This window comes from Myotis daubentonii, chromosome 12, assembly GCF_963259705.1.
Source record: "Myotis daubentonii chromosome 12, mMyoDau2.1, whole genome shotgun sequence".
NCBI classification, from domain to species: Eukaryota; Metazoa; Chordata; class Mammalia; order Chiroptera; family Vespertilionidae; genus Myotis; species Myotis daubentonii.
In genome coordinates this window covers 37,905,118-37,923,367 of record NC_081851.1, presented here as the reverse complement: position 1 = coordinate 37,923,367, position 18,250 = coordinate 37,905,118, and the positions used below count along the sequence as shown (strand labels likewise).

The 18,250-nt window shown below is 42.5% G+C and overlaps 1 pseudogene; it reads right to left on the bottom strand.

Annotated features, from left to right (window-relative positions):
• Positions 1-3,218: 3,218 nt before the first annotated feature.
• On the bottom strand, positions 3,219-6,566 carry LOC132213239 (ATPase family gene 2 protein homolog A-like; annotated as a pseudogene).
• Between the last annotated feature and the right edge of the window lie 11,684 nt (positions 6,567-18,250).

The window sequence follows — 18,250 nt, the reverse complement described above, 5'->3', positions numbered from 1 at the left end:
GTTGATGGTTTCCTTTGCTGTGCAAAAGCTTTTTATTTTGATGTAGTCCCATTTGTTTATTTTCTCTTTAGTTTCCATTGCCCTAGGAGCATTATCAGAGAAGAAATTTCTTCGGCATATGTTTGCGATTTCGCTGCCTGTGGATTCCTCTAGTATTTTTATGGTTTCCCTTCTTACGTTTAAGTCTTTTATCCATTTTGAGTTTATTTTTGTGTATGGTGTGAGTTGGTGATCTAGTTTCATCCTTTTGCATGTATCTGTCCAATTTTCCCAACACCATTTATTGAAAAGACTGTCTTGACTCCATTGTATGCTCTTGCCTCCTGACAAAGTTGATATTGTTGACAAAAGTGCTGAAAAGCAGAACTAGCATATGCGGGTCCGTTGTCTGTGTGTAGCTCTAAGGGAGAACCTAGTACCGCAAAGGCGGCTAAGCAATGATTACGTGCTTGGCGCTTTCCCCTGTTTGGGGAGTCGAAAAAATAAAGTGGGAGCAGGTATCTACGGTAACATGTACCCATCTCTGCTTACCAAATTCTGGAACATGGGTGACATCCATTTGCCAGATTTGATTAGGTTTAAGAGCCCTAGGATTAACCCCTAATGATTGTACAGGGCAATGAATTACACACAGATCCCACTACTTAACAATGTGACGAGCTTGCTCCCGAGAAATATGGAATTGTTTACGCAGGGCAGCAGGAGAACTGGGCAAGAGAAAATGGGGTCTTCTCCTGCACCACAGCGAGGAAGCGATCAATAGTTTCATTGTCTATAGCTAATGGACCAGGGAGATTTGAAAGGCATCAAATATGACCAATAAAGCAGGGATACTGTCGTTCTCTAATGATTTTTTTGAAGGCTGAAAAATAAATGAAAAAGTTCCTCTGAACTAGTATGCCCTATAGTAGCGTTTCAATAATTTTGGTCATCTTTGGGGAGATAAAGGTAGTAACTGAAAGAAATTGTAAAACTTTATTTGCTGGATAGTGGCTATCAATCTGTCCACAGTAATTAGTGCAACTTGCCAACTTGTTGATCGTTGCCAGAGCCAGTCTTGCTGTATGGCTGTAAAGTTTACGCTGAGTGCAAATGATACTACAATAAGGTCAGGGTCTTGGCCCACTAACTGGCCTAATCGAAGACGGCCTCGAGGGATCAACTGCGACACTGAATCATGAAAGGGAGTTCATACCTTAGAATGAGCCAGGGGTAGCCATTCAATGACTCCAGCAGCTTGCCAAATAACCCCAGTGGCAAGAGAGGAAGGGAGAGAGATAGAGGTTATCAAGTATTGGCTGGATTTTATATCAACTTGATATAATATTTGGTCTGTATGTGTAGTGGGAAAAATTAAAACCTGTAAAGGAAGGGAGTAATCAATCCTAGTAAGCTGTGCTGAATTTAAGGCATCCTCGACTTTATGTAGGGCTGTCCTGGCTTCCTCTGTCAAACAGCGTGGGGATGTCTGAGATGGAGCTCCCCTGAGTACATGAAATAGAGGGCTTACGTCGGCAGTAGTTTTAAAATGGGTCGAACCCAGTTAATGTCCCCTGATAATTTTTGGAAGTCATTTAATGTAAGTAAAGTATCAGTCCGAATTTGAATTTTCTGAGGTCTTATTTTTTGGCCTTCAATAATGCTACCAAGGTAAGAAAAGGGAAATGTTCTTTGAACCTTTTCAGGTGCTATGCATAATCCAGCACAGTGCAGGGAATCCTGCAAATCTATATCAATAGTATTTAAAAATATCTCATTTTTATGAGCTAAGAGAATGTCATCCATATAATGAATAATATAGGCCACAGGATATTTTTCCCTTATAGGATGTATGGCAGCAGTCACAAAATCCTGGCGTAAGGTAGGACTATTAGCCATGCCTTGAGGCAATACTTTCCATTGATACCTTTTTTTTTCTTTTCTTAAATACAGCAAAGGATACTTACAACAAGCGTATTAAAGAGGACAAATCTACAAGGTTATCAGGGATCAAAATAATAGACAAAATATTAGACACAACAGGGATTCGCAAACCAAACCCATACAATGATATCATAAAGCGTTCCCTGTTCTCTAATATGCTGTAGGACCATCGTGGTTTACAAGTCATAGTCAAAGATTGGCGAATTAACTCATGGTATTGATGAAGGTGTTGTACTAGAGCTGTTAATCCGCTATTTCTTTCAGTCTCCCTTGACCATTCAGTCTCTCCTCGCCTTGATCTTCCGGCGTGTAAAGGAAACTCCTCAATTGCTTCCCAGCAGTCCAATGCACCTTCCACTACAAGCCTAAATAGGGACTACGGCTGGTAGCAATTTGTCCAGTATTCCCACTTTTGAAGCTAAGTCGAAAATTTGGTTTCCCTCTGATAAGGAGAACATAACATCACATACCCATCTAAACGTTGGAGACGATGTAAGTATGTGAGAAACTGCTTTTACGCATGATGATACTGGCTTGACAAAGCTTTTTTGAAGATTACCAGCATACCAAAAGGAAATCATTATTAGGTGTCCTGGTAGAGGTGCAAGGTGACTCAATGAAAATCTCTCAAGGTGATGTGGCTGCCCTGAGTCCAGTAGAGAATCAAGTTTCTTGATAAAGTGACGTGACTATTTCAATCTCGAGTTTGAATCCTGCAGCAACAGCGGGATCACCGTACCAGCTAATTGGTTCTGGCTTTGCTTGAGCTGGAAAATGTTCAAGTGGTATACCCTTGTAAATTGGGGATTTCGATAGTGAAAATGAGTTTTTTTTTAAATCTCTTTCGTGCATCCTGGACAGTTGATAGTAAGGTAATAAGTTTTGTTGGCAAGAGCACCAAAGTGGAGTTGAGAGGATAGTAAATTCAAGCCATGTAAGAAGGCCGCCTGGAAGTGAATTGTATAGTCTTTTTGTGACCTAGCAAAGTCAGTCATGTAATTAGTTGTAAAGCCAATATGTGTAGAAATAATATGTGTCATCAGAAGCAGTGGGAAGCCTGTGCGTTAGTGTTCCTCCCATAACTGGGAGTTCCGGTGCATGAACTCCCTTTTCACTTAGTAGTGTAGACAATAGCGTTGTTAGGTGTTGGCCAACAGCACCTTTAATCTTAATCCAACCGCAGGTAGATATGAGATCTTCTGCCATTTTCCCAATGAGGCCTTCTGGTAGCCCTGTTATTGCTCCTCTATTCTTTTTTTTTTTCATCTTTTAACTGAAAAGTTTATTGGGACTGAAAATGTGTACAAGTTAAAACATGAACACTTTATATGATTCATTTCTAGCATTTGATGAAAAAACAACACCAAGTACTGCTCTAGGACTGGACTGGGCTTATATTTTCAATTTTTTAAATCTTTAAAGGGCATTACAGTATATGAAGTGACTCTTATTTCTTTGTTCTTTAACTGCCATAAGTATAGATTAATGTGGCTGAAGCAAAAATGCAGGTGTGAATATAATGAGAACCAGTACGTATTTGGAAACAAGGCCACATAAGCTTGGCAGGTGCTTCTGGCCATTTAATTGTTTGGCCTTCAAAAATAAAGATTTGTAAATATCTCCCACCATGCGTCATCCACATGCATTCTCTCTGTTCTTGTGTAAAACTGCTGCCTAAGTTTGGCATTTAGGAATGCACTGAAAGGGGCTCTGAAGTAAGAAAAGCATTTCATGGGATGGAGGAGCCAGGTCAAAAGTGAAAAAGCTAGAAGTTTACATTTTAAAACTCAGCACACATTTCCAGGTAAAACTGATTTAAACCTCTGCCCTGAGACTTTCATTTTATCCCTATGATTTAAGACGTCTACAAGAACTGAAGCCCTTTAATTCCAGTCAACAAATTTCAGACATTTTGTTTAAGAATTTCTTTTTTTAACATTCTCAACACAAAATTTTAAAATGAAACAAATTTTCTCTAGAAAGCATTTTTAGCATAAGGAAGGGGCATGTTTTTTTCAGTGTATGAAGCCCACTCTTCTCTTGATAATCTTCATGGAAACGTCTCAGTGACTCGGGAATTCTGGGCGTCACAGTGCTCAAGGCTTGAGTGAAATGTTTTTTCCTGATGCATTTGGCTTTAATGCCTTCTTCTAGCGCCAGAAGGGCGGCCTCTTTACAGACGGCGATGACCTCTGCTCCAGAATATGTGTCCCTTTGGAGGATGAGTTCATTCAGATCAACATCCTGACTGATTGGCATCGAGTGAAACTGCAGGTTAAATATTTCCTTCCTTGTTGCTGCATCTGGTAACGGCACATACACGATTCTATCAATTCTTCCAGGACGCATCAAAGCCTTGTCTAGCCTATCTGGGTGGTTAGTTGCTGCCAAAACAGTCACATCCTTTAACTATTCAATGCCATCCATTTCCGTAAGGAGCTGAGCCAAAACACGGTCAGCTACATTCCCTGAAGAACTGCCCCTTTCAACTGCTAAGGCATCCAGTTCATCAAAGAAAATAATGGAAGATCTAATGGCTCTTTCAGATTCAACAACATATTTATTCATTAATTCAGGCCCCTTTATTGCTAGAACATTCAGTCCACTTTCATTGGCCAAAGCCTTTGCAATCATCGTTTTAGAGCAACCAGGTGGCCCATACAGAAGAACTCCTTTAGGTGGCTGAATACCCATTCGGGTGAAAGACTCCGGATATTTCAAGGGCCATTCCACAGCCTGTTTCAATTTCAGTTTGATATTTTCCAGTCCTCCTACATCTGACCAGGATACACTTGGGACATCAACTGCAACCTCCCTCATGGCACTGAGCCTGAACATTCATTCCCCGCAAGAAATCATTCAGAGTAATCTTCACCAACGCAGCCACCTTGCTGTCAGGGAGGTTAGGCTGTTTCTTCAGGACTCTCTGGAAGGCACTGAAGCCTGATTCATTACACAAGGCTTTCAAGTCTGCTCCAGCGTATCCATGTGCATTGTTTGCTAACTGTAGCATCTCGGCTTCAGTGAGTACCTGCGGTACCTTTCGAAGCAGTTTCCGAAGTATATCTAGCCGGTCCTGAGCAGTAGGAACTCCAATCTCAATCTCTACCAAATCATCCAGGTCGGCGGAGTGCAGCATCCAAAGCATGAGGACGATTTGTGGCCCCAATAACTAATACCTGTCCTTCACTTCCTTCTGAACCAATACCATCCATCAGTGTTAGCAGTGAAGCTACAACTCTTTTTTTTACTTCATTCTGAGCCCCTTCTTTTTGGGCAAAGTGCATCCAGCTCATCAATAAAAATAATTGATGGATGCCGCAGAGTGGCTTCAGCAAATATCTGACGTAACCTTGCTTCAGTTTCCCCATAGAATTTGCTTATAATTTCTGGACCATTTATTATAGAGACATAAGCTCCAACTTCATTAGCAATAGCCCTGGCAATCATTGTCTTTCCAGTACCTGGAGGGCCATACAGTAACACTCCTCTAGGGGGAGGAATTCCGTAACTCTTGAATAGTTCAAGCTGCTTGAGAGGAAGTTCAATTATTTCTCTAATTGCTTTCAGCTGACCATTTAAGCCTCCTATCACATCGTAAGTTACTTTGAACTGGTTGTCTTGCTCTTTTGAATTTGTACCAATTTTTGTAAAATTGACTCTCGTTGTTGAAGAAATGAAGTAGAAAGTATCAGTGTTGCACTTTGCTCCCAGATTGGCTGGCTTTAGGAATCTCTCTTCATTGATAAGGTACTCATTTCCTCCTCTGGCAGACGCAAAGCTACATTCAAGACCTGTAACTTCCTCTGGCCCAAGCCCACTGCTGCCACCAGGACTCTGTGTGACATTTGACAAACTGTCACCAGTTTTACTTATCTTTCTGTCATCTACTGGTTTGCAGGGAGTACTGCTTGATGGTGGGACCCGAGGCTCTTCCAGATCCAACTGGCTTAACTGTAAGGACATATCGAGGGTACTGGCTTCTATGCTGGACCGTTTTGAGGCCATTCCCTGAGCAGGCACTCTGAAGCCTTCTCAGTATCATGCCATCTGCACCTTTCACTCACAACACTTGCAACCTGCATGGTCGTCCATAGAATGTAATGTAAAGAAAGTTGCCTGGTTAAACAATCTTGTCATCTAGTTTTCTCAGAAGACAACCAGCCGATTGTTCTTCATTAATATCCACATTTTGGTCACTGAGTGCCATGTCCATTTCCTCAGCCTGTAGCACAGCACCCAGAAGAGGCTGGACATGGATGGCCTCACCAATTCGGACACCCGCATTCTTCTGTGCTATGTCACTCAGGCCAACCTTGCCTCCGGGAAATCCTGGTACAGGGCAGGCCACACAGACCTCTTGCTTTCCATGTAAACGGGTAAGCAGCACTGGTCGGCCAATAGTTATATTTGCAGACTTCATAGTGCCAACTCCGAGTTGAACAAGGGAATTCTGGAATTTTTTAGGAGCTTTGTCATCCTTTTCTAGGAAGTTGATCACCGCCAGAGTCCCAGTTGCTGCCGCGAAGCCGGCTTTGGGACAAGCAGCCGAGGCCCCCCGCTGGAGAGCGAGCCGTGGAGAGCGAGGGCGAACCCTGGTCGGAGTTACGGTTGGAACTTTTTCTGTTCTTCTTCGAAGACATGCTCCACAGGCAGCCTGGAAGCTGAAGCCGCTCCTCTATTAATCTTTACAAATGTTCTTGACCCTATTATACAGAGCCCTCTAGCCCCTAATCATCCATTGCCTTGGGAACAATTCTTCGTCAGGTCTAAATATAATTGATTTGAACACATCTCCTTCAGACACAATTTCTTGCGTGATGAATTGTTCAGCAACAAACGGCATGGTAACCCCATGAAGCTCTGCGCCCCGTGTTGCAGTCCTTAATTTGTTTGCTCCTTCCACACTGCAAGGAGTTCAATAATCCATTATATTTATCCCCCTTGTGTTTGGAGCCAGAATGCTTCTGACAAGCTGGTCCCTGAACCTTTTATTCTCTTCTGTGATAGATTTCATTGACATGGTTTGGCTTATGCCAATGACAGTACTTGATTTCTGAAACTTATCCAGCATTGAGAGCCCATATGCTACGTTACTTTTTGTAAACAGGTAGCTCATCAACCTTGGGTATTTGGGCTCCATAATAAACAGGTGATTTGCAAGTGTTTCACCTTTCGAAACCTTTATCCATTTGCATAAGTTTTAAAATCCTGGAAGATCCAGTCATATCAAATAATGATTCTTCTATCCACGTTTTGAGTACAACCTCAGGCCTGCGAAGCGGGACAATATTGAGGCACGTTGGATCAGCACATAGTGCAAGTGCACTTGGATACAAGGGTACCGTCAACTTTGTGACCTGATGTTGGGGTGAAATACCAGTGGATATTGAGTTTTTAAGTAATGTCAACTAAAAGGTCAGCAAGTCTGCTAGCCCTTGAAACATAATAGATGACAAGGTTGCAGGTGACCGAAGCCCCCCTAATATTGAACCAATCACGGCAAGAGCTGCAACTGTTTGGGGGTCATGACTTATTTCTCTAGGAAACAAAATGAATACTTCTATAACATAAACCATGATTCCAGCAATAACAGAGGCCCACTGGGTATAATCAGCTTGAGATGCAGATAGGCAACTTGAGCTTAAACATGCTAGCCTTGAATATATGTTTGGATATACTTCCCCAGTGTTGTCTGCTAGTCTTGAAAAGATCTTTAAGAAATTTGGAACAGGCACTCCTTTAAAGTATAGCTTCTTGCCATACTCGTATAGTACATCACTTGACCAACATTCATCCGGCTTAAAGGTTAGTCCTGCTTCTTTGCCTTTAGCTCTCAGCTTTTCCAAGAGAGAATCTCCGGTTGCGTTTTTTGAACTATATGGAGGTGTAGATACAATGATGGTCTGGTTATCTCCTTGCCCCATTATTTCACCCTTAAGGTGCAAATCCTCGAGTACAAGTAATTCCAGACTGGCTGTAAAAATGGTCCACAATTTTTGTCGCATTCCTTTTCCCATAGTTAGGGCACCTTGAATGCAGGTTTCATTATCTTCCTTTGGTAATCCATTATCCCTTTGTGCTGGAGGATTAAATCTGTCTTGGATAATGAAAGTAGAACTGGCATCCATGAACCAACCCAAAAGAAACATACAGACCCAAGAAGCCGATCAAGTTCTTCACAAAGAGGACCTTGTAGCTCAGGACGAAATGCATTACACCAGGATTCGTAGTCTAGATTCACCACGAACGAGTTCTTTCTAGTGATGTATGCTGATGTTTTGTCAAGAATATGAGATAATTGAGTTGATGAGGTAGTCATCGAGTGCATCCGTAAGTAAGGCATAACAAACTTCTCTAAGTTCAGTTCTGCAAGAACTTGATATAATCTAATACTGCAAGACTGTTTAGAGAAATATCTTCCTTTAACCTTTAAATCTTTCTCTTTTGACACCAGTACAGTAATAAGGTCATGTGCACACAATGTCCCTGTCATGAAAGGTTCTACTCTTTTCTTGATATCATCTAATTCTCCACTTAATAGAGCGAGGATCAGTCACTGTAACCCCTGGGACTTGTCTATATGATGAAGTCTTTGGTGATATTTATTAAAATACGCTTCTGTATTGTACTCAAAGGTCCACTTGTTGCGGTTCTCAATTATGGCTTTATCTGTGACAATATCACTGAAGTCTGGCTCAAATTCAAGCCCCTTTCTTGCAAATTGAAGACAGACCTCAGAGAAATCAGTGTATTTATTTCCAGTGACCTTGTTTAGGCCATTCACCTGCTAACCGGGCTTGCTTAATAGACTCGCTGCACCTACTGGTCAAGGTTACAGGAGGCCACATCGCACGTTTTTTTACATGTCCTCAGATATATTCTGCTCAAAAGGCATAGAGAACTTCCATTCCAACTTTTCCCAATCTGAAAAGGGGAACCTATGCTGTCCCTTCTGTCGGCGTCGGGTCTCTTCGTGGACCTGGTACTATACTCGAAGAAATTCTCTCATCAATAAGGAACTGTGGGAGATAATTCAGAAACACTACCCAAAGGAATGCAAGCTTAAAGCCTCTGGGCAAGAATTAGAAGACACCGTTGATGACTATCAGCCAGTTCATCTGTTAAGTAAACCTGGAGAATTGAGAAGAGAATATGAAGAGGAGATAAGCAAGGTGGAGGCAGAGCGACGAGCCAGTGAGGAAGAAGAAACAAAGTCAGTGAAGAGTACATACAGAAATTATTGGCAGAGGAGGAGGAAGAAGAAAAGAGACAGGCAGAAAAAAAGGAGAAGAGAGATGGAAGAACAGCTAAAAAGTGATGAAGAACTGGCAAGAAAGCTAAGCATTAATATTAACAACTTCTCCCACAGTTCCTTATTGATGAGAGAATTTCTTCGAGTATGATACCGGGTCCATGAAGAGACCAGATGCCGACAGAAGGGACAGCATAGGTTCCCCTTCTCCACAGTCGAGTGGAAGCATGCATCACGGAGCTGTGGTTACAAGGCAGTGTTACCGGCTCGATGAAGATTTCCATGCAGATCCCGCATTGGCATTCGGACAAGGAAGGGATGGCATCTTCAGGTACAGCCATTTTAATATGCAGGTGAGGGTGCTGCCGCCGCCCAGGCAGCAGCCTCGGGGCCACCGTTCTGGAAAGGACCCTGCTTCCGCGGGGACTTCTGGCTCTGCTGGAGGACTTCCGTTTCACCATCGCTGTGGGGTCAGCGCACGAACCCCTGCATCTCAGCTTTCCGGCACCTGCAGTGCTCAGAGGGCGCCTCTCCCCTCTCTAGAGGCAGCTAAATAGCTCTCGATTCATTCTTTTTTCTTCTGCTAAAGAGAATTTTAAGGCCTTGTGGAGATGGCAGACAGAGCCATAAAAATAAAAAAGAGTAGGGTTTCTAAGTCATAAAGTGCACCAAGCTGCCCCTAACACTAAATCCATGTGGGACCTCTTAAAATCAAGAATGTGATTGGGAGATTGGAACCAAGATGGCGGCATAGGTTAACGCCGGAGTTTGCTGCTTTGAACAACTACTTCAAAAGTGAAACTAAAACACGGAACGGACATCACCCAGAACCACAGGAACGCTGGCTGAGTGGAAGTCCTACAACTAGGAGGAAAGAGAAACGCATACGGACACTCAGAGGAGGCGCAGTGCTGAAGTCAAATTCTGAGGTGCGGAGTGCGCGGAGCGGGCTGGCGGCGGAGGGCGCGGTTGTTGTTTTCAATCAGGAGGGAGTCGCAGACTCTGAGCACCAGATCCGGGCGAGTCTTTAGGGACCCAGACTCAAACGGGAGAAGCGGGACTGTCTGGCTTCGGTCAGAGCGAGTGCAGCTTTCTCTCTGAGCTTTGCAGCGGGTGCTGGGACTCAGAGAGGCAGAGCCCCTGGGGACAGGACTGAGAGCCGCCAATACTGCTCTCTCCGGCCCACCCTGTTGATCCTGTGCGACCCGCCCCGCCCAAGCCCTGCACAGAGGCCTTCGCCGGATAGCCTCAGGCAAAGGCTAGATTAGCACCTCCCTAGAGGACAGAAGTTCTCTCACTGCTGACACAGCTGATTCTCATAGCCACTTGGCCTGGAGGTAAAACCCTCCCTGGAATTAGCTACAACAATCAAGATTTATCTATAAGACTGCGAACAAAGACCACTAGGGGGTGCACCAAGGAAGCATAACAAAATGCGGAGACAAAGAAACAGGACAAAATTGTCAATGGAAGATATAGAGTTCAGAACCACACTTTTAAGGTCTCTCAAGAACTGTTTAGAAGCTGCCGATAAACTTAATGAGATCTACACGAAAACTAATAAGACCCTCGATCTTATATTGGGGAACCAACTAGAAATTAAGCACACACGGTCTGAAATAACGAATATTAAACAGACGCCCGACAGCAGACCAGAGGAGCGCAAGAATCAAGTCAATGATTTGAATTGCGAGGAAGCAAAAAACATCCAACGGGAAAAGCAAAATGAAAAAAGAATCCAAAAATGCGAGGATAGTGTGAGGCGCCTCTGGGACAGCTTCAAGCGTACCAACATCAGAATTATAGGGGTGCCAGAAGATGAGAGAGAGCAAGATATTGAAAACCTATTTGAAGAAATAATGACAGAAAACTTCCCCCACCTGGTGAAAGAAATGGACTTACAGGTCCAAGAAGCTCGGAGAACCCCAAACAAAAGGAATCCAAAGAGGACCACACCAAGACACATCATAATTAAAATGCCAAGAGCAAAAGATAAAGAGAGAATCTTAAAAACAACAAGAGAAAGTAACTCAGTTACCTACAAGGGAATACCCATACGACTGTCAGCTGATTTCTCAACAGAAACTTTGCAGGCCAGAAGGGAGTGGCAAGAAATATTCAAAGTGATGAATACCAAGAACCTACAACCAAGATTACTTTATCCAGCAAAGCTATCATTCAGAATTGAAGGTCAGATAAAGAGCTTCACAGATAAGGAAAAGCTAAAGGAGTTCATCACCACCAAACCAGGATTATATGAAATGCTGAAAGGTATCCTTTAAGAAGAGGAAGAGGAAGAAAAAGGTAAAGATACACATTATGAACAACAAATATGCATCTATCAACAAGTGAATCTAAGAATCAAGTGAATAAATAATCTGATGAACAGAATGAACTGTTGATTATAATAGAATCAGGGACATAGAAAGGGAATGGACTGACTATTCTTGGGGGGGGAAGGGGTGTGGGAGATGTGGGAAGAGACTGGACAAAAATCGTGCACCTATGGATGAGGACAGTGGGTGGGGAGTGAGGGCGGAGGGTGGGGCGGGAACTGGGAGGAGGGGAGTTATGGGGGGGAAAAAAAAAAGGAACAAATGTAATAATCTGAACAATAAAGATTTAATTAAAAAAAAAATACTGCTGTATTCGAGAATAAAGCAGTAAAAAAAAAAAAAAAAAAAAAAAAAGAATGTGATTGGATGTCCACTCTTGTTACTTCGATTTAGAATTCTACTGGAGATTCTTCGGGAACTCAAGGAGAGTCTAGCAGTAAGCCTTCCAGGAAAATCCTTTCCTGCTGTCGGCCTTGAGCTTTTTAATTCTGTCTGTTACCATGTCAGTCTCTGTCTTTGGCTCATCACATTGCTTATGTCTTGCTATTTACTTTTCACCTTTCTCAATCTGTATTTATTGCTTTATATATTTTATAGTTATTTCTTTCCCTTAAAGCTTATTTCTTTTCCTTAAATATAGATGCTCCAAGTGGGCAGAGATCTTGATTTTCTTGCTCACTTCTGTATTTCCAATGTCCAGAACTATGATGGAAACATGGAAGGCCCTCAATAAGTATTCATTACAATTCATTTGAGTGAATAAATGAGTATGCATTGAGGCCTCAAAGGTAGAAAATGATAATATCAACTCAAATCTATCAATCTGTTCTATATGTGAGGCTTTGTGCCGTTTAGCTTACTCATTTAATCATTATTATACCCTCCTGAGGCAGGTAGTGTTGTCATATTAATTTGACAGATGAGTGTGGAAGCCGGTCCATCCTTGTTGCTTGACACAGTCGCTGCAGGGAAGAAATGTCTGCACAGTATATGTTTCAAGGGACCTGGCATACTGTTCTTAATATATTTGCTCCCCTTCTTAGTGCTATGTGTTCTAACCAGGGCCACCTCTCTGAGAAAGGTTGTTTCCCCAGGTGGGGATGTTGGGGATTGATGGGACTGGGGTTGGGGATTGACGGGACTGGGGAGGGGAATGAATCAGTAAACCCCCCTAGTGGTACAGAAATACCATGTACTACTTGGACTAAGACTGTTGGCAATAAATTTGGGACTTGTTGGGCCCACATCCCCACCAGGGAAAGCACCAATGCCTATACCCTTGGAGACCCACCGACACAGGGCAGTCCCAGAGAAGGAAAGCAGTGGGGCTGGGAGGACATAACCTTTACTGGGTAGGATAATCTCCTTCAGTCACTTCCTTGTAGTTTATCAGTAGAGCAGTAGAATAGTGACCTTGGAATAGCCCTTATAATGGAACACAGAGATTAACCTAGACAAGATTAAAACCAACAGAACTAGATAGAGATAGGATTTTTGGCAAAGATCAGATAAGAAACTATGGACTTGAAACAAGGAACTGTAGGAGGTCAAGGGAAGACCAAAAACATATCATGATGTGACTATAGAGGCATGCTTATTGGATCAAATGGTATAAATACAGATGTAACAGGAGAATAGAAAAAGAACCTGGGTATGCTGATCAACTGAACTCTGTTCCCGTGTCATTCCTTCTTCGCCGACTCCGTCCACACCTTTGGGAACTCCTGGACCTGCTGGGGCTGGACCCCAACAGATGAGATTGACAGAAGTTTTATGACTTGACCACTTATCATTGTATTCTTTTTTTTTTTAATATATATATTTTATTGATTTTTTTTACAGAGAGGAAGGGAGAGAGATAGAGAGTTAGAAACATCGATGAGAGAGAAACATCGATCAGCTGCCTCCTGCACATCTCCCACTGGGGATGTGCCCGCAACCCAGGTACATGCCCTTGACCGGAATCGAACCTGGGACCCTCCAGTCCGCAAGCCGACGCTCTATCCACTGAGCCAAACCGGTTTCGGCATCATTGTATTTTTAAATCCAAAGTGTGTGGTAAGTTGTTGGTGCTGCTAAGTGAGTGAAGAAGGCATGTGGCTCATCTTGCTACTGAACCAAAGTCCATGTGGTATCAGCTTCAAAAGACCAAAACTCAATGTCAGTTTGGAGCAAGGAAAGGTTTATTGATTGAGAAGGCACCAACAGAGAAGATGAGAGACCTAATGGTGCCTCAAATCCATCTTGCTTGCTGTACTAGGTTAAGGTTCTTAAGGGGATGGGGAAACAGGTATGCAAAAGTGCTGGTGGGTCAAGTGTTAATTGGAGGCCCGTGGAGTTGGACACTCATGGTAAAGGTGTGTCAACACAACTGGACAGTGGATCCTTGGTTTCTGAAAGGGTTCTGGTATTTAAGTTCCAGTTGTGTCCAGGGCCTCTAGTTCCATGGGTGGGTAAGACTTTGGTTCTGGGTGCAGCTGGAGGTAAAATTTCTCTCCTCTATGCCTGCCCTGTCTGCATGACTTGTGGTCTTGGTTTATTGTCTTTGAAAAGCAACCCGGTATCTCATCAAACAGGATAGGACTATTTTGAGCTAGTTCTTCGGTTACAATCTTCTCCAACTACACATCAAGTGGAAGGGAGGTCTCTGGTGCCATGGAAAAAGATGTGCATCTACATTGTCTCTGGGTGGGGCAGAGACCAGGCTTTTATTTGCACCTCTCTTAAATGAAAGAAAATAAACCAGTGAGTGGCAATTAGGGTGAGACATTGTGGCTTCTCTGCCAAGAGTTGGCATGAGATATGGGGAGAGCTCTGGTGGCAGAGACTCCCCATCCTGGGAAACCTCAGGAACTCAACCTGCACCCAGGTGAGGTCATTTAGTTGTACACCTGTAAAAATGCTAAAAGGTAGGGGTTAACCACAGGGTGCTTCTCCATGTCTTCTTGCCCCACTCCATCCCAGCGTGGTGTTCACTGTTCCAAAAGCACCTGCCTGAGGGTGGGTGATGGCGTTTGCTTAGAAAAAGCTCCAGAAACCAGGTCTGACTGTGGCAAACAAGCCTCTAGCATTAGTGCTCAAACTTGCCTGCACTTTGCAATCACGTGGGAGCTTTTGAAAGACACAGATGCCTGGGCCCATCCCTGGAGAGTTTGCTTTAATTGTTTCTGGATGGGGACCAAGATTGCTATTTTTTCAAAAAAGCTCTCAGGTGATTCTAATGCTTAGGTGGGAAGGAAGGGCGAGCCCCATCTGTGCCAATAGCTACTTTTTGCTCTTGTGGGAAAGCAGTCACAGGCAGTGTGTAAGTACATGACCATAGGTGTGTGCCAGGAAACTTCACTTATAGACATTGAAATTTGAATTTCATACAATTGTCATGGAAGTGTTTTCTTCAGCCATTTAAACTATAAAAACCATTCTTAGCTTGTGCCATACACAAGAAGGTGGTGGGCTGGGTTTGGCCTGCCAGCTCTCTGCTCCAAGAGATGAGTGGCAGCCACTCTTCAGTTTGATAAATGGTAAATGCTATCCCCACTTCCCTCCTTGAGTTTTCCCATTTCTCCATTGGCAATGACCTGCAAACCAGCTCTCACCACAAGGGGTGTCAATCAAGATAGAATTCTATTTGATTTACCTGTGCACTTCACCCTGAACAAAAGGTACTTAAGTGTACACTTTGTACCTGTGATTGTTAGACAAGATAAGCCTTTGGTTTTTAACGCTTAGAGTCACATATTTCCTCCTAGGAGCTGAGGACAGTGTAGCATGAACTGTGAACAGACACTGTTCCTTATGGGTCCTCAGAATGAGGAAGGGGAAGCAGCAAGTGCGAGTATTTAGAGCAGACACAGTTGGATGATGCTATGTCCCTAGTTTTTGCTGTCTACTTTCCATGTCTTCAGAGGGGCCCCTTGTTCGGCTCAATAGAGTAAATCATGAATAGTCCAAGTCAAGAAGTAGAAACAGAATAAATAGTCCCAGTTCTCCTTCCAGTTATTGTCCTGGATGCCTGTTGATGCCTGCACCTGTGGCAGCTCTGTTGGAACCAGGAGGGGAGTTAGTCAGGGCAGGACCCACTGAGCATGGTAAGAAGGAAAGGTGGGAGGAAGCAATCCAAATCCTTGATGACATTGTTTAGCTACTGAATGAACCGCTGGAGCTGCCCTACTCTGGTTGGATGACTTGTTATAAAAGTTAAATTTCCTATTGTTTATTTTTAATTGGGTTTTGTTTTTATAGCTGGAAACATTAAAATGCATAAAGAGGTCTGGAAACACACATCCTCCACAGCATTCAATTCTAGGTAGATAATGGATTCCTAGTTTATCTGTATCTTTGAGTCTGGTTCAATTTTGTTCATTTATTTTGTTCTTTAGGTTCCACATATAAGTGAAATTATGGTATTTGTTATTTTGACTTATTTCACTTAGCATAATACTCTCTAGGTCAGTGGAGAGTAAGCCATGTCCAGGAGGCTATGGGAACCAGTTTCTGGCCCAAAAGTGATGGCATTGTGCTAGAAGGTATTAACACCTTACTGACCCATCACAAGATAATTCGTGTCTGCACTTACATTAATTTAAGTAGTTTGAAGGTCTGAAAGCAATGCCGAGTTTTAAAATCCAGCAGGAGAAGTTAATTGTTCCTAGAAATCATCCCTGTACTCTGGGCCAGATGCCAGGTACAGAAGATGCCCTATCTACTGGAGTCAGCCTGTGCCTGGCTCTGGGCCCTCAAAGATGATTTTTATGAAGGCTGTGAAAAATAAAGGTCACCGTGGCACTGAGGAAAGATTAGAGAGAGAATATAGGGCTCAGGAATAAACAAAGGAGTTATCAGTAGGTTTCTCCACGGTGAAGTGTAGAGATGAAAAGAACACATTTTCACAAATTCCCATGAAAAGATAATATTCAGTTGTAATTTCTTTTACAAGATCCCAGCAATATTTATAAAGTTACAGAGTGCTTAATATCTTGCAGTCATTTTTCTCAGTGCATCACATGCTGATGCTCCACTACCTATAAGCTGTGTGAACTTGAGCAAGTTCATCTCCTTGTGCCTCTTTCCACATCTGTGAAATGGGGATAGTAAAGTATCTCCCTTACAGGGTGGATGTGAGGATTAAAAAATAATGGCTACTATTTATTGAATTCTTAGCACATGACAGTTATTCTTCTAAATGCTTTACGTGGGTGATCTCACTTAAAAAAATATGTGTCAACGAATGTTTACGTTTGTGTCAATGAATGTTTATTTAATGAAAGCAGAATTGTACAATATATACTACTTTGTAATCCACTTTTTCATTTAATAAAACAACTGGGACACAATTTGTCATTAAATATCCTTATCTCTCATTTTTAATGACTTCACATAATGGCATAATACTGATGTATTATAATGCAACCATTTCCCTTTTGATGGATATATGTGTAGTTTCCAGCTTTCATCTACTAATAAACATTTTTTGAAAAATGTTTATTGATTTTAAAGAGGGAGGCAGAGGGAGAGAGTGATAGAAACATCCATCTGCTGCTTCCTGCACACTCCCCACTGGGGTGGGACCCACAATGCAGGCATGTGCCCTGACTGGGAATCAAACAGGTGACCTTCTGGTGCATGGGACAACACTCAATCAACTGAGCCACGCCGTCCAAGCTACTATAAGCATTTTGATGAGCAGCCTTAAGGCTAAAATTTCTCTCATATTCATGATGATTTTCTCAGGATCACTTTCTAGAAGTGGAACAGCTGAATATATATTTAAAAGCAATGTCATATGCTCTTCAGGCAAGTGGTGTCTATTCACATTTCCACTAGTAGTGAGAGGCCCTAGCACTCCCCATTCTTTCACCAGGGGTGGCCTTCTGCCTAAATCATCAATTCAATGGTGGAAAATTAGTGTCTCCCTGTTATATTAATATACAGTTCTTCAGTTTTTAGAGAGGTTGATCTTCACTTGGGCTGTCTTATATTTTCACGTACATCTTATTTCCTCAGGATAAATTCCTAGAAGTGAAATTGCTGAGTCAAAGGAAGTACTTATTTTTTATGGCTTTAATGGTGCCAAATTGCCCTCCAAGAACATTGTGCCAAATTACACTTCCTCTGGTAGAGTAGGATAATTCTCATTTTCCCTAACCAACACAAGTATTGTGTCTGTTATTTTTACCAATTCAGTTATGCACTATGTCATAACCAGAGGTAGAAATATCAGGGAACAGATGCCAGCCATAACGGGGTTTTGGAGTCCTGGAGATTCTCTGCTAGTCATACATCAACCCTGTACTGGCTGGGTGGTGGGGTGCCAGGGCAGGTGATGGAGTCGGGGACAGGGGTCCTCTGGCAGGAGCTCTTTACTGGCCAGTCTGAGGTAGCCTGCTACTTGAGTATGGCTTTACAAGCAACACCTGCTACATGTCATTCCTAGTCACAGCTCTGAAGTGTCTCTCATTATTTATGAGGTTGAATGTCTTTGACTATTTGGATATTTTTCTTTTGTCAGTAACATGTTCATTTTCTTTGTCCCCTTTCTATTTTTTTTCTTATAGACTTTTTATATATTGACTGCCATATATATTGAAAATGTTTTCCCCAGTTTGTTATGTAACTTTCAACTTAATTAAGGTGTTTTTTCCCCCTTTAAGATATTTTAAATGTTAATGTAATCAATCTTTTTCTCTTTATGGGTTCTGCTTTCTTTATCATGTTAATAAAATTCACCACATTTGCA